The 13,558-nt window shown below is 40.6% G+C and overlaps 1 long non-coding RNA gene across 1 annotated transcript in view; it reads left to right on the forward strand.

Moving 5' to 3' along the window:
• The window catches only part of LOC144215318 (uncharacterized), an 18,709-nt gene extending 5,435 nt beyond the window's left edge, over positions 1–13,274 (forward strand). The window contains exons 2-4 of the long non-coding RNA XR_013330398.1: positions 11,571–11,742; positions 12,657–12,748; positions 13,201–13,274. This is a non-coding gene — a long non-coding RNA (uncharacterized LOC144215318). The remainder of the gene's footprint in view (positions 1–11,570; positions 11,743–12,656; positions 12,749–13,200) is intronic.
• The last annotated feature ends 284 nt before the right edge of the window (positions 13,275–13,558 follow it).

The raw sequence follows: 13,558 nt of genomic DNA on the forward strand, positions 1-13,558 counted from the left end.
AGGTGGGAGTGTTGGAGTTTTCATGGATTCTGAGCAAGGCATTCATGCATTATTGATTGTTGATGCTCTGGTTTGCTTGTGCTTGCAATATGGTTTCAGGAGTCAGCTTGACAAATTACAATGGGCAGTTTCGTTGTATGCCAAAAATGTGCAGGAATTCAAATTGTCTTTTATTCATCACAATATTGTTGAAGTTTGTTGAAGCAATTTACGGCGCTCTCGATAGGCCTAATTAACATGAAATTTCAGTTTCGCACACCACGTCAAGAGTTCAATATAATCCAGGCCCGGTGCAGACACACGCATACGTACATTTATGACGACCTCACCTCAGTATCCGAACAATGGCGCTTGAGATGTTTTCAAGTGTGAGGGAGGGAAAGAAGAAAAACGTCTTTGTGAAAGTCGGAATGCAAAGCATTCCCCACAATGCCGCACTGCTGCAATTACTCCAATGACTGGTGCCGGGCCAAGACAATGAGACGACAGCTTGTGGTGTTGAGTAGGAGAGCAGTTCCCCTCCTATCTTTCTTCTGCTTGCTTGTTTTAAAACTTGGCATACATTTTGCGCCGTACGACAATGTGGAGACCATCGCGCCCATGATGAACATTCAGGACACGTTTAACCCTGGACGAAGATAGAAGTTCAATCCATTTTCACTGGGAAGGCTATTAGTGAATGATCATGATTCAGTGGCATTGATAGCAGTACAGTTTCTCACTTGCCAATTTATTGGCACAGTTACCCTTTGTGAAAAGAGGCCCAAAACAAAAGAAGTGAGATTAGCCTGGCAGTGCAGAGTCTAAGCGATGGAAGGCCAGTGCTGCCAGAGTGTCTGCCTCCCTCTGCTTTTGCTACAACCTCAGAGAGCCGCCTGCCCTCCCACCACTGTTATCAGATGGCTCAGCAGCAGCAGAGAAATGGCTAAACAAGGAACTGTTTATCTCGCAGACTATATTCACTGCATATCCCATCCGCTTGAATGTGGCACCACTTAAATCTGCCTCTGTAGAGAAAAAGTCTGCAGACCTGCACACAATAACAGTCTGCATGGAGGTGTCTGGGGCACAGATCAATGAGGGACACTGTCCCTGACCTGTTAGGAGCAATAGGCCTAAAAGCCTCCACCAGCCAATGCTTCCCTAAACCATTTTCTTGCATCCATTTTGTATTTTTCTCCATTAAATTAAAGCTACATGTAAATATTGCTGGGTCAGCAGTACGTTAATTAATGACCAAATGAGTTTTGTTTACCTTCCATCAAAATTAATCAATTACCACTGATCCATTCAACAATAAACTTGACAACAGACAGCAGACAATTGATCTTTAGATGAGGAGATTAGGTTTACTTTAATCAATATTAATGGAAGCCAACTTTAATGGTTATCATGCGTACATTGTTGAATTTTATACTGAGACTGATTGCTTTAAACCTGGTGTATAAGGAATTAGGATAAAGTATAAAAGTATAAATCACTACATCGGCTCTACAGTCTATTTCTGATTGTCAGGGTACATTTTGAATGGGAAACCCAGAATAGGCCAGCATTCATATTCCAAAGTGAGATACATGAGTTGGTAATACCTATTTCAGATATATGTAAATACTTTATCAGTATACCATTACAACACAATTCAACCCAACTCAACTGTAAATATTAATGTTTTACTAGTTTGGCATCTGACTTTTTCAGATTTGATTCCCTGAAGACTCTGTCTTGGTCTGCATTCATAGACAGAGTTATGGTCTCAAACCTCCATCTTTGCCACATGTACCTTATTTGTGTGTAATGCTTTTATGGTCCTGTGTCTCGTTTGGGAATATTTCTGAGGTACAGTTCAATGCATCTTGCAATAAATAAATAGATAGTAAATAAGCTAAGATTTGTTTAGGGCTTTTCTAAAGTATATCGGTTTAAAAGCACAACATAATAAATTTTCTCTAAGCTCTTAGTCAACTGCAGTCTGTAAACACGGCACTTCTTTCACTACCGGGAGACGTGGAAGTGAATTTACTCTTTACCGAGCATACAAAACAGTCTCTGATCATTTCCCCATGATTAATGAATACTTTTTCAAAGGACTCTTGTTGAAGTAAAGTCAGTCAGTAGTTGTTAATCATTTTTCCCTTGTGGACTGTACAGATTGCGAGAACACTAACTTGCCTTTAGCTACCTAAATGTCATGTCAATCTTTTCTTTTTTGCCGCACAAGAGAATATGCGCTCTTTGCTTGTGTCTTATTTGAGTCAGGTAGCCGTCCAACATTTTTGTAATAGTATATGTCATATTCTTGTTGTATCTCTTAGAAAATGTATGCTGCCGTATCTAAAACCATCCATTGTTCTCTTGGACTATGAACACGGGAAGTAGCCCTGAGTGATCATGCAACTGCACCATAATCTGCGCTCCAGGCGTAATTGTACGTTTCATGTTACTGTTTATTCATAGCAACAACGAGCATTGTAAAACCCAAATACTCAAGATCAGGACAATTTGGAAAATGTTCCAAAAAGGGTAGATCTGTAATATGTGAAATCAGGTAGGGCAATAGGGAGAGTGATTTAGTGTAATAAGGATAACAGTGGTAAGAGGAGGGCAAATCCACTGACTAGAGGTTAAGTGGCGAGAGAAAGGGATAAGAGAACGAAATTGCTGAACCAGTCGGCCAACCTGTCAGTGGAAGGGCCTCTTTCCCTGGAGCAGGGGCTCCAGGGTTGTGGCTACATAATGAAGGCTTGTCTGGGTACTCGTTCAAACATCACAGAGAGTGCTTGGAAAAACAGTGCCCCACGGGCTAGTTTTATTAACCCAGCTTGGATTCCCAGCCTTCAACTCAGTTCTATAAGGATTAGTCGCTTCTCATGCACACATAAACACACATTGCTCTGCCCCTTCACAAAAAAAAACAAGAAAAAAAATTGCAGAATTACAGTCACAAATTTTCAATCTGGGAGGCTTCTTTTCCAAGATGCACTGCACTTTGTCTTCTTCCGCTTCTCCTGCTACCTATCTGTCATAACATACATAGGCTTGCTGATTGATGTCCATGTGAGATGCACTAGGGAGGATATCTGACTCAGGATTTTCCGATAATAGGATTTGAAACCTGCCTTCAATAGATGGTGGTTTTGTGGTGAAGTAAAAAAAATATGTCAAGTTACTTCTGAACAGAAATACCGGAATTATGTGTGGTGCAGTGTTTACCAAAGGGGTTGCACAATCAGAACCAACATTTTGGAGGTGTTTGAACATATATTGGGAGAATTTTTAATATCTGAAATTGTGATTGTCAAGGAATTGTTGGATTATTAGCAACTAGATGTGTGAAGTACATACTGTATGCGTATACTATAATATACTTGAGGATGTTGAACCCCATTTGAAGACCTTTGGATGCCTACACTACAACCAAGAGTTACGGTCAGGTCTGATGTGAAAATTGGAAGTTATTCGTGCTAAACTACTTATTGATACAAATTACAAAGGTTTTCCAAAAAATTGAATAATGCAGTTGGATGGTAGAGTTGATTTCTGCTGGCTGGTAGTTTGACTTCTGCAGCTCCTAAGCATGCAACATTGCATCTTGTCTATTGTTTGAAACTGTGCCGTGGCCCGTTGAGTTGCCCTATACCGCTTACATTTTCTTTGTGCTCAAAGTTTAGACAGAAAAGGTCAAAAGACAGCGTAGATAAAAGGACCTTCATTTTTTCCCAGGGTTTCCTGTTTGAGGCCATCCGTTCCATGGACTTGCATAAATCCCCCTTAAACCCCTGGAGTCAGTCAGGGTGTATCACGCCGTTGAATCTGCTGCGTTCAGGGTTGGGTGGCGGCCTGTGGTCCGGAGCCGGCCTGGGGGAGAGGACAGCTACTGTGAGGGCGCCGAGAGAGCGGGGAGTCACTCACCCACAGAAACCCTGTGTTTGTGTATGGAGCGCTGGACTCTTATCTCCCGCCTGTACTGACGCCACGGTCTTCCTGTTTCAAATCTTTACCGCTGATTTTCTCTTCACTCTTGCCTCAGACTCCAGCCAGTCGTGTTGTTTTTATGGCATTCTTGTTCTTTTCAATTGTGATTAGATAGAGTCACTGTGGCGACATGAAACACAGAGGCATTACCGGATCAGCAACGCACGAACGTGATAACAAACATTATTAGTTCAACATTATTAGTCTGCTCTGGCTGCTTTTAAGCAATTGTTGATCTTTTAATATAGAACCCTACATTCTTTTTGAGAAGTGCACACTTTGCAAGCGAAAAAAACAGTTTGCAGTAAGATTCTACAGCCCATATATGGTGATGGAAATGTTTTTTTAGACCACCTCGATTCCTTCATTTACTTGCTCGGACTGACACTTGGCAAATAATTAAAATGAGCAAAAAGACAAATTTTCGATTGCTGGCTCATTTATATGGGTGCTGCAAACACTGTACCCCCTATTTAACCATTTCAAACAAAGCTATATACAATACATACTATAATAAAAATGAATACTATAATTTCCATCCAAAGGCAAGGTGATCAGACCATTCTTACACATAGGAGAACCAGTTTCTGGTAGAACAACCTTGAAAATGGTGTAGTCAATATTTGGGCCTGTAAGAAAAACCTTTGGTTGCTCTGGTAACTTGACTGGTAACTTGGAAGCCAAGTCGAGAAGGATTTGATGGTCTGACTGAACACCCGTTTTAAAAAATGTTGTAACTATTGCATCACAGCAATTGCATTGCCCACTTTGCATTCAAACAACTTTGGTAAGTGCTAAAGGTGTTGACTTCCCTCCCTGCTTTTGAAAGCAAAAGCCATTCATTTAAAATACAGAGAGATTTCCCCTACTTGTTATTTTCTAGCGTCTCTACAAGTCTTCCTCTCCCAGTCTGCCTGCCTGGCTGATTTGATGGCGCCAAGCGCTGTGCAAATCTGCCGTAATCAGGAACAGCGAGGGGCAGTCTGTATCACATAGGGTTTCTTTCCCTTTCCTTTACTTTCCACAGATTTCCTTCCTCGTTTTCTTAGATATTGTCTCTCCACTGATGCAAGTCCAAACAGAGGCATATTTAGAAAGTAAACAGATGAATGAGGGGAGGTTCTGTGCCTGGCGTCCACGGAGTCGGGCGCAGAGCGGAGACGTCTCTCATCCACCCACCCTAGTCTGACATAGGCTGTAAATATACAGCATGACAAATGGCGTGGCGCAGAGGCAGTTCCCCAACCAATTTCTGGCAAGCAAGCCTTGATGCCTTCAGAGACCAGTCAACAGGCTGTGTTTGATTCGGTGTCACAAGAGAGGCATTGTTTATAGGACAGAGAGAGGGGCTAGTTCAAAAACACTTATAACCTTGAGGGGTGAGCAGTGAGAAATTGGATTGGATTTGGGCCTCTAGTATTATAATTTTTAATGGTATATACACAGTAAGTGAACGTTCCACCGGCGAAATGTTTACCCATTGGCCACAAACTTATGTAGCGACATGTACCCAATAGAAAGCGATTTTAAAATTGAATTGCACCAGACAAAAAGATATGAGGAAGATGTGGCAGTGTTGTTGCCGAGGTTTTGCCCTTCTCTCATAATGCTAAATTGGGAAACACACCTCAGCATGACATAGTGCAATCTTACACCGCTGCTAATTACAACCGCAACAAACACTTAAAACACTAACAAACTTTTCTCAAATGCAATCGGAGCCTGGTTATTTTTAAATTGGTTACAGTTTATTGAAAATGAAGTGTCGACATGACACGATGGATCTTATTTAGAAGCTTTGGTAAATGTAAAATGATGAGTCCTGGAGTTTGATAGGGCAACGTTACATCAGACTTCTCTGAACAAAACTGTCCCAACTCTGTCAAGCCTATCTTTTCTTCAAACATTTCCTTCCCACGTCTCTTTAATCATCAGTGACTTAGGTCGCAATGCACAACCTATTTTGAGCCAGGAACAGCCTCTATGGACTAGGGTCACACAAAGAGACTGCGAGCGCCAGACAGGCAGGCGATCCTTGCCTTCCTCCAAGATTAGTGATCAAATAATATTTGAAATTCAGTAACTCTCAAGAATCTTAATCCTAAATTGAACTTGTCCCCTTCAATACACATCTTTTTCCATTTATGGAGCATTCAGAAAATGATATTTGCTTTTATTTCTTCTATTTAAACCCTCCTAATATATTATTTCTTATCAGATTTCACCACAAATAAAAAAAAACATCATGAAAAGCACAATGAATGAGAAACACTATGTGGTGGTGATAAAATTAGTAAGTGCAGTTTACATAAAAGTTAGTTTGTAAGTTTTCCATCAAAACTTGAAAATCGAACTTAAAAACCCAAAATTTCAAGTCGTGCAAAAAAAATGTGAACAGTGTAGCGAGCTGCTGTATTTTGTTTGCAGGTATCGTAAATAATACGCTATCTGGTGAATATTTGGCTGAAGGAGCCTTTTCTGAAAACCTTGAAACCTTGCCTTGTAGTCAAAAATTCCAAGTGAAATAATTTAATGTTGGAGCCAAACGTTGGGCATAAATCTTCTGCATCTGTTATGGACTTGTGGGGAAATGACTTCATATGTTTTGTTATAACTTTTACAATGTTTTCAGACGATGTGGATCATCTCTGTTAGTTACTCACCATGCTACATTAAATCACGTCACATAACTGAGCTGCAGGCACTTTAATGTATGTCAAGATTCCTCAGACCTTCCATCTGGGTTTTCAATAATGTTTTCTTCCCAAAGTTCACTCACTCACTTGATCTCACTCTTGTCTTACCAAGCTCAGGGCCATTAAGCACACACTGAAGTTGCTCACTTTCAGTACACGATTGAATGCTTCCTTCTCTTTCGTATTATTGACATTGAATGGAGCCGATCAGTAAAACTTAAGCATCAGAGATGTTAATTAGCGACTTATGTATGGCCGCAGCTAATGTTGTGGTTGGATGAAGTGGAAATTGTATTGTGTGGACAAAGAAGTGTTCAAGTCTGATCAATTTTTGAAAGCTCACATTTCTCTGTTCTGTACCTATAGTTTTTGTTTTTTTTAGTTATTTTTTAAGTATAAAGTGTTTACAGGCTGACTGTTGAACCTTGAGTTTGAGAATTTTACCACCAATGTTTTGTCAGTTAAGGTCACTTAGAGAACCACGTGCTGTTTTGGTTGGAGTTTCTCAACGTCTGCCGCCTTCCTTGCATATCTCGATACCATTAAAAGCAATAGCTCTGATGACATGCTCTTCCTGAAAATGCCCCTTGAGACGGTTTGCTTTGGCTGCTGGTGCCTATGGCTCTTGGTCTTGAGGCCCTTGTCTATTTCAGGAGGTCATTTGGAGCCGGACACTCTGTCTCCCCATTGTAGCCAGTCTCCTGATACCGCTATCTACTGCCGGCTTTTAACAGGGAGTAACTGCAATTTATTTGAGTGACGCCAAGCGAGTCAGTTATCAGGACCCCGACACCAGATTAGCTGCTCAGTCTACTAATGAGCATCCTTGAACAGGGAAATGAAGGGAGAAGTATCAGAGAACAAAACCATTTTTCATAGTAGTGTCAAGACAGGAAATACTCCTGAAAAGCCAATTGTGTGATCCTTTTTTTCCATTTTATGTTTACCATTTATAAAATATATCGGGCACACATTTCACTAATTTGCTCCCATTGAGGGCTGCCATCTTCTCCCAGTTCAAATTGAATGGACGTCTAGTTCCAAATAGGGCGCTGCAATATTTGTCAATAAAAAACTTCAATGTGAGTGAATGACTCAACCTTTTCAGCTACTCTCTGCTGGGGAGCATGACGTCTCATTTCCAAACTTCTTGAGGCATGCCTGGCCCTAGCCATTGTAAATTGTGTCAAAAAATCGTAAATTGTATCAGTGAGGAGGTGAAATCATATTTGGCATAATATCGTACTCTGGAATTTAGAGGGATTAGATTTACAACCGGCTGAAAAGTGCACAATGGCTCCTACTAAATGTCCCACCCTTCGCATCTTCATGAAATGCCTGTGGAACCAAGTGGGGAAAACCCCCCAGACTGCATAAAAACTGAGGGGACTAATGTGGGTATTGAAATGTGATTCAGAGCTTGTTTTTGTCAAAATGTTCATAATTGCCCTTTGGTAAAAACATTTGGTTTCTTATGAGAACTCTTACCATGCATTTAATGAGCTTTGACTAATCAGGATGTGGTTCTTAAACTTTATAGCGCTTTTGCATGTGAGTGCTATGTCAGAGTGGGTGTATTATATCTTCCGGAGGTGTGAAAATGTCCTCTGTGCCAGTTGGTTTTGGAACCACTGCCGTTCAGTAGGAACAGTATTTTCATTTTTACAGCATGGTACGGAGGGCAAAGGTTCAAGCAACGTGAAGGTAGTGAACACTTTTGACACCTTTGGCCAGTTACAGTTGAGTGCAAACAGACTGCCGGTTATGATTTCAGGATACGAGTATGATCAGCACAACATCAAAATTCAATGGTTTTCAATCCACATGCACTCACAGCTGCCTGTGTCGGGCTCAGGACCAGACTGCTGGCTGGTTGCGCCTGCCATCCAATCACAGGTCCAGCGCCTAATGGCTTAAACCAGGGATGTCCAAACTAGTGGATCGCAGTCAGGTGCTTCTTGTGTTCTGCAGAAATCTCATTGGTCAAGGACCGGTTTGGCCACCCCTGGCTTAAACAATACGAGGCGTGATTTGTCATTCAGCAAGATGTATTTAAAGACGCTGGATCATCTTAATCAGTTTACTGATTCTGACCACGCTCAGCCCCACGACCACGATCTTGACCACACGTATTGCATTTTCATTCTGGACACCACTACGAAACAAAACAGTACATGTAAATGTGTAGCATAACCAAACAAAAGCATGCAATACTCACCAGTAAAGTACATACGGAAAAACGTTATCGCTTTACACCTTCCACACAGTTCCTAACTGTGAGTTGTTTTTATGAGTGCATCTGTGTTTTGTATGTGGCGACAGGCTTGTGTGACTTTCTGATCTGTTCGGCTCACGTGGCTGCTTGGTCGTGGCTCCAGCCTCCATCTCCAGACTTTAATCACAACATTGTGTTTGTAGTCTTTTGAGGTGTGGATTAGTGGGAGTGTTGAGTCAGGCGAAGACCCAGGAGGTCAACCCAGAGAGAGGCCCATGTAAGCAGGCTCCACTGCTGCTGCTGAATGGGCTGATAGTGGCCTGGATCCCAAGGAATGTGTTCACTGACAGCAAGCCCCAGGGGATATTGGAGAAAAGGGAATCATTTGGATTGGTACCAAAAGGAGATGACAAAACCTTTGCCGCAGGCACTGTCTCTGTGGACTTGTCGCCTCAAAAACAAATTGGATGAAGTCAACATTTCATACTGAAGTCAACTCCATACATCATTTTATTTTTTCATATTGCTTACTGTCAGAAGTTGTGAGGTGAGCTCTAACCTATCCTAACTGACTTTGGTGAAAGACAGACTACAGCTTGAACTGGTCGCTAGTCAGTTGCAGGACACATAATGCGACCGACAGCCTTTCACTTTCACATTCATGTTGATACAAAGTGGAAGCTGAAGTCAGGCACAATTCAGCATCAATTCAAACATATTGCACAAAAACGGACAGTGTATATATGCCTATACACTAAGGATGTAAATGCACTGAGACCATAATATAGTATTTAACAGTTCACATCTAGTTGATGTCTATCACTGCCAATGGCAGCAAATTAATTAGACTTTCTCTTGAAGCGGCCTTTAACCATAGTCAAGATGCAAGTACGGCAAATAGAGCCTTCCTCTTCTCTGTACTTTGGCCAGCTCTTTGAATGACTTTGATTTCGATGACTTTTAATTCATTTTATCATTTATATGCTTTGGTCAAATTGAAGCATGTAACTTAGTTTCCTTTCCTTTCATTCCACTGGCAGCATTTAAAGAGTGGTTAAATTGTGATGTTTGCCAATTCTGTTTCTGATGACTTAATATTATCATAGACACATTAAACAAATTAAATTAACTCTAGCTGCATATTTTGAGTTTTTTACTCACCAGAATAATGCGAGGAAAGATGGCAGTTAGAACACAGATCATATCATGAATATTTTTAAGAATTTTGCAGACAGTGGACCTTAATTCAATAAATTAATAAATATCCCAACTCCTCCACAGATTCAGAATTTACCTTTAGTGAGCTGTTCACGCGCTCAGGTTGGATTGAAACGTCTGGACTGTCTTTTCACAAAGTTTTACGTGCTGTCAAATATGGCAGGCGTGTAGTCGGCATAGTGCAGGCTTCCCAGAGGAATCCTACTCAACCGCTAATGTATTAATACAAGCTCAGTTCGATTTGTTCACACATAATTATGAATGGTTGAAGTGTGAATGTGTGGTGCTGCCGAGCCAATACATTTGAGCATTTGGACTACAAGCGTGGTAATGTGTTGTCCTGCCTGATGGGGATTGTAATGCATTCAAGTGCGGGCTTCATAATTATTGCAAATCATCAAGGAGGGGTTAGATTAAATTAATGCCTTGAGTGTGACACGTGTGGTTTGAAATATTAATGTCATAATGAATGTACATTGCTTGTTAACTCCCAATAAGGCTTCTAAGCGCACCATTGATTCGTTATGCCTCGCTAACAGAATACAAATTAATTCTGCCTGTAGTTATTGACACACTCCTTTTTCAATGGGAGTATGTACAGTAGGTGTGTATTCCCAAACAACACAATCTAGTGCTTGTAATGTACATGTATCAAATCTAAAATGCTCAATGGGAAAAGCGAAGAAGCAAGAGATTATATTTCCATTTAGGAAAGAATTTAAAGGACTTGAAATGTCATTTAACCATTCTAGCAATGGCCTTATAAACAATTTTGGAAGCCCAAGCAGTAATAAAAAAACAACAACTAATTAATAAGGGCTCTGTTTTATGACTTTAAATACTGTCAATTGTATGTCTGCAGGGAGCTGCCTCAGCAACGTGTCAGATAGATAGCCTCAACTCTATTTTAGGCAATGGCATGCATATCACTTGCGTTAACTATATAACAATGGACTTCATTTACAAGGCTAAAATCACACACCCAGACTTTAGTTGGATTCAATGACTACATTAGATGAATTGTTAGATGTTATTACCTGTATCACAGCACATCATATTACATAAATGTTTTCTGAACTTGTTGATTGTTTTGAGATAAGCTATACACAGTATGCAAAGTACAGCATAATGTATGCATTATGAAGAATATAGATCATGTTTCTATCATAATTAGTGACTATTTATGGTAATTTAAAAAGAAAATCATAACCCTTATAAAGAACCCATGGCCCACAACCGTCCTTAAGGACTGGTTTGGAGACAAATAACCAACCCCTAAACTTTTAGTACATAAACTACGTCCTCTCCCTGCTGTTACTTGAAACATCAGAGTAGGTGCCCATCAAGACTGACGATGGGGTTTACAGTAATTATAATTAATTGAAAAATGATATAACACTGTTTCAAATAAAGTGGCTCACTGGAATAACAATTTTCTTTTCCTTGTCTGACTTGTGATTGAGTTACAGAGGGGGAATGCATTTGCAACAGGTGCCCGCGACACAGTGGAAGCGTGATGGCCTCCCGTGTTCTGTCGCTATAACCTCGCTGTGGCCCAAAGCCTACCAAGGAAACATGACTCCGGTGGGGACACTGGCACTGTCACAGGTGGAACACGGAGAGTTTCGGCGATAGTCCCGGGTGAGTGTGTTCACAAAAATATGGGATCATAACCAGGAGAAACACCAAAATGCATTTATACTTTTCAGGTATATTTCATTAGGCCATAGCTATCACTCATACAAAACGGATTAAACAATAAATGTTCACCATATGCTTGTGTATGCGAGTTTTTGTGCCATTTTTTTCAGAAAGATATGACCTCAGGGGCTTGAGGCTTCCGCTGTATACTGTAGAACAGTGGTGTCAAACATACGGCCTGTGGGAGCCGGAACTTTGTAGCTCATTCATACAGTAGCTTAAACTAGCTCTGGATGCTCACTATTTGTCTATTTGTCCGTTTCTTCAGACGTCTATTGCTGTCAATGGTGGCAAGTGAGTTCATTTTTTGGGCCAAGAATAAACTTGTCCAGCTCACATGAGATCTAGTTGGCATGAATGTGGCCAGTGAACCAAACTGAGTTTGACACCCATGCTTGTATAGAGGGTGACTTTTTCCAAGTAAGAGTCGACCGCCAATGAAGTGCTCTCGACCCTAGAGCATCTAATTACTGCAACTTGGCTGCTTTGAGAGCCAGTATACTGTACAGTACCTGATTACAAGATCAAACTTCTCTGTGGTCATTGACTACTACATTGTCAAGAAAAAATACTAAAATTTATGGTAAAATACTATCAGTTGAGATTTTTGGGGAAATTGCTCCAAAATTTTTATTCGGTTAGCCAATATTTGTATCAGTTTGGACAGTCTACATATTAGAGTGAAAATGGCACAAAAACTGATTTTGATATCTGTTTTTTTTTTTCTGTGAGGAATAAATAAAACCAAAAAACAACTAAATTGGGCTTTTTCAACTGGGCTGACCTACCTTTTTTTTTGTTTTCCAAACGCTTCACGTAAACATGGAATCATTTCAAGAAATGTGTGTCCACAGAAAAACACTGAAATGATGTAAGCGGTGCTGTAATGCTGCCACAGGAAATCACAAAAACTTGAGAAGCCTTCCGACGTCAACATACAATTATGGTGAGGAAGCAAAAGGGAAATATTTGTTTGGAATGACCAAGTAAAACTTCGACTTTGAACAAAAGCCCAGATGACTGCCAAAAAATAGGAAAAGCTAGGCCAGTGCTTACCTACTCTGGTAACTGTTTTCAGGTTGAAAATTATTTTCGTGAATGTTTTTGGGTGCATCTTTTGCAATCGCTTTCCACAGTACAATCCAATTAATTTGTAGGTTATTCTGCCTTTAAAATCACATTCCACAAATCGTACCCCCCCTTCCTCGCCGGCCTTTTGCCCACAAAACAGTTAATTCGGTTTATTAAAACGCATGACGACCATGTCAAAAGCACTGCTGCTAGCAATTGAATTTCAGCTCAGGTGATGGTGAGAGCTTGACCTTAGCCTGCTCTTTTACAAAAATGACAGCTATAGTGACACACTTAATTTGCACTAATCTTATTTACTTATTACAGCCACAAAGTTGCCGGTCATGAAGATCATCTGGAGGCATCCAATCGCTCCAGCTGTCAAAAAGTGGTAATCAAAGGTAAGCATTTTACATCACTTCTGAAATTTTTGACGTTAGACATCCCATCTATTTTAATTGGGAAGGGTGGTAGCGACCATTCACCAAGTATACAGTGTTCCCTCGATTATCACAAATTCTCATCTGCTGTTAAAAAATATTTTTTAAAGTTCATAAAAATGTGAAAATCTAGCCGAGGGTTCGACCCCAGGTGGGTCGTCACTGAGTGGAGTTTGCATGTTTTCCCCGGGCTTGCGTGGGTTTTCTCTGGGTACTCTGGTTTCTTCCCACATCCAAAACAACAT

This window comes from Stigmatopora nigra, chromosome 22 (assembly GCF_051989575.1).
Source record: "Stigmatopora nigra isolate UIUO_SnigA chromosome 22, RoL_Snig_1.1, whole genome shotgun sequence".
In the NCBI taxonomy this organism is placed as follows: Eukaryota; Metazoa; Chordata; class Actinopteri; order Syngnathiformes; family Syngnathidae; genus Stigmatopora; species Stigmatopora nigra.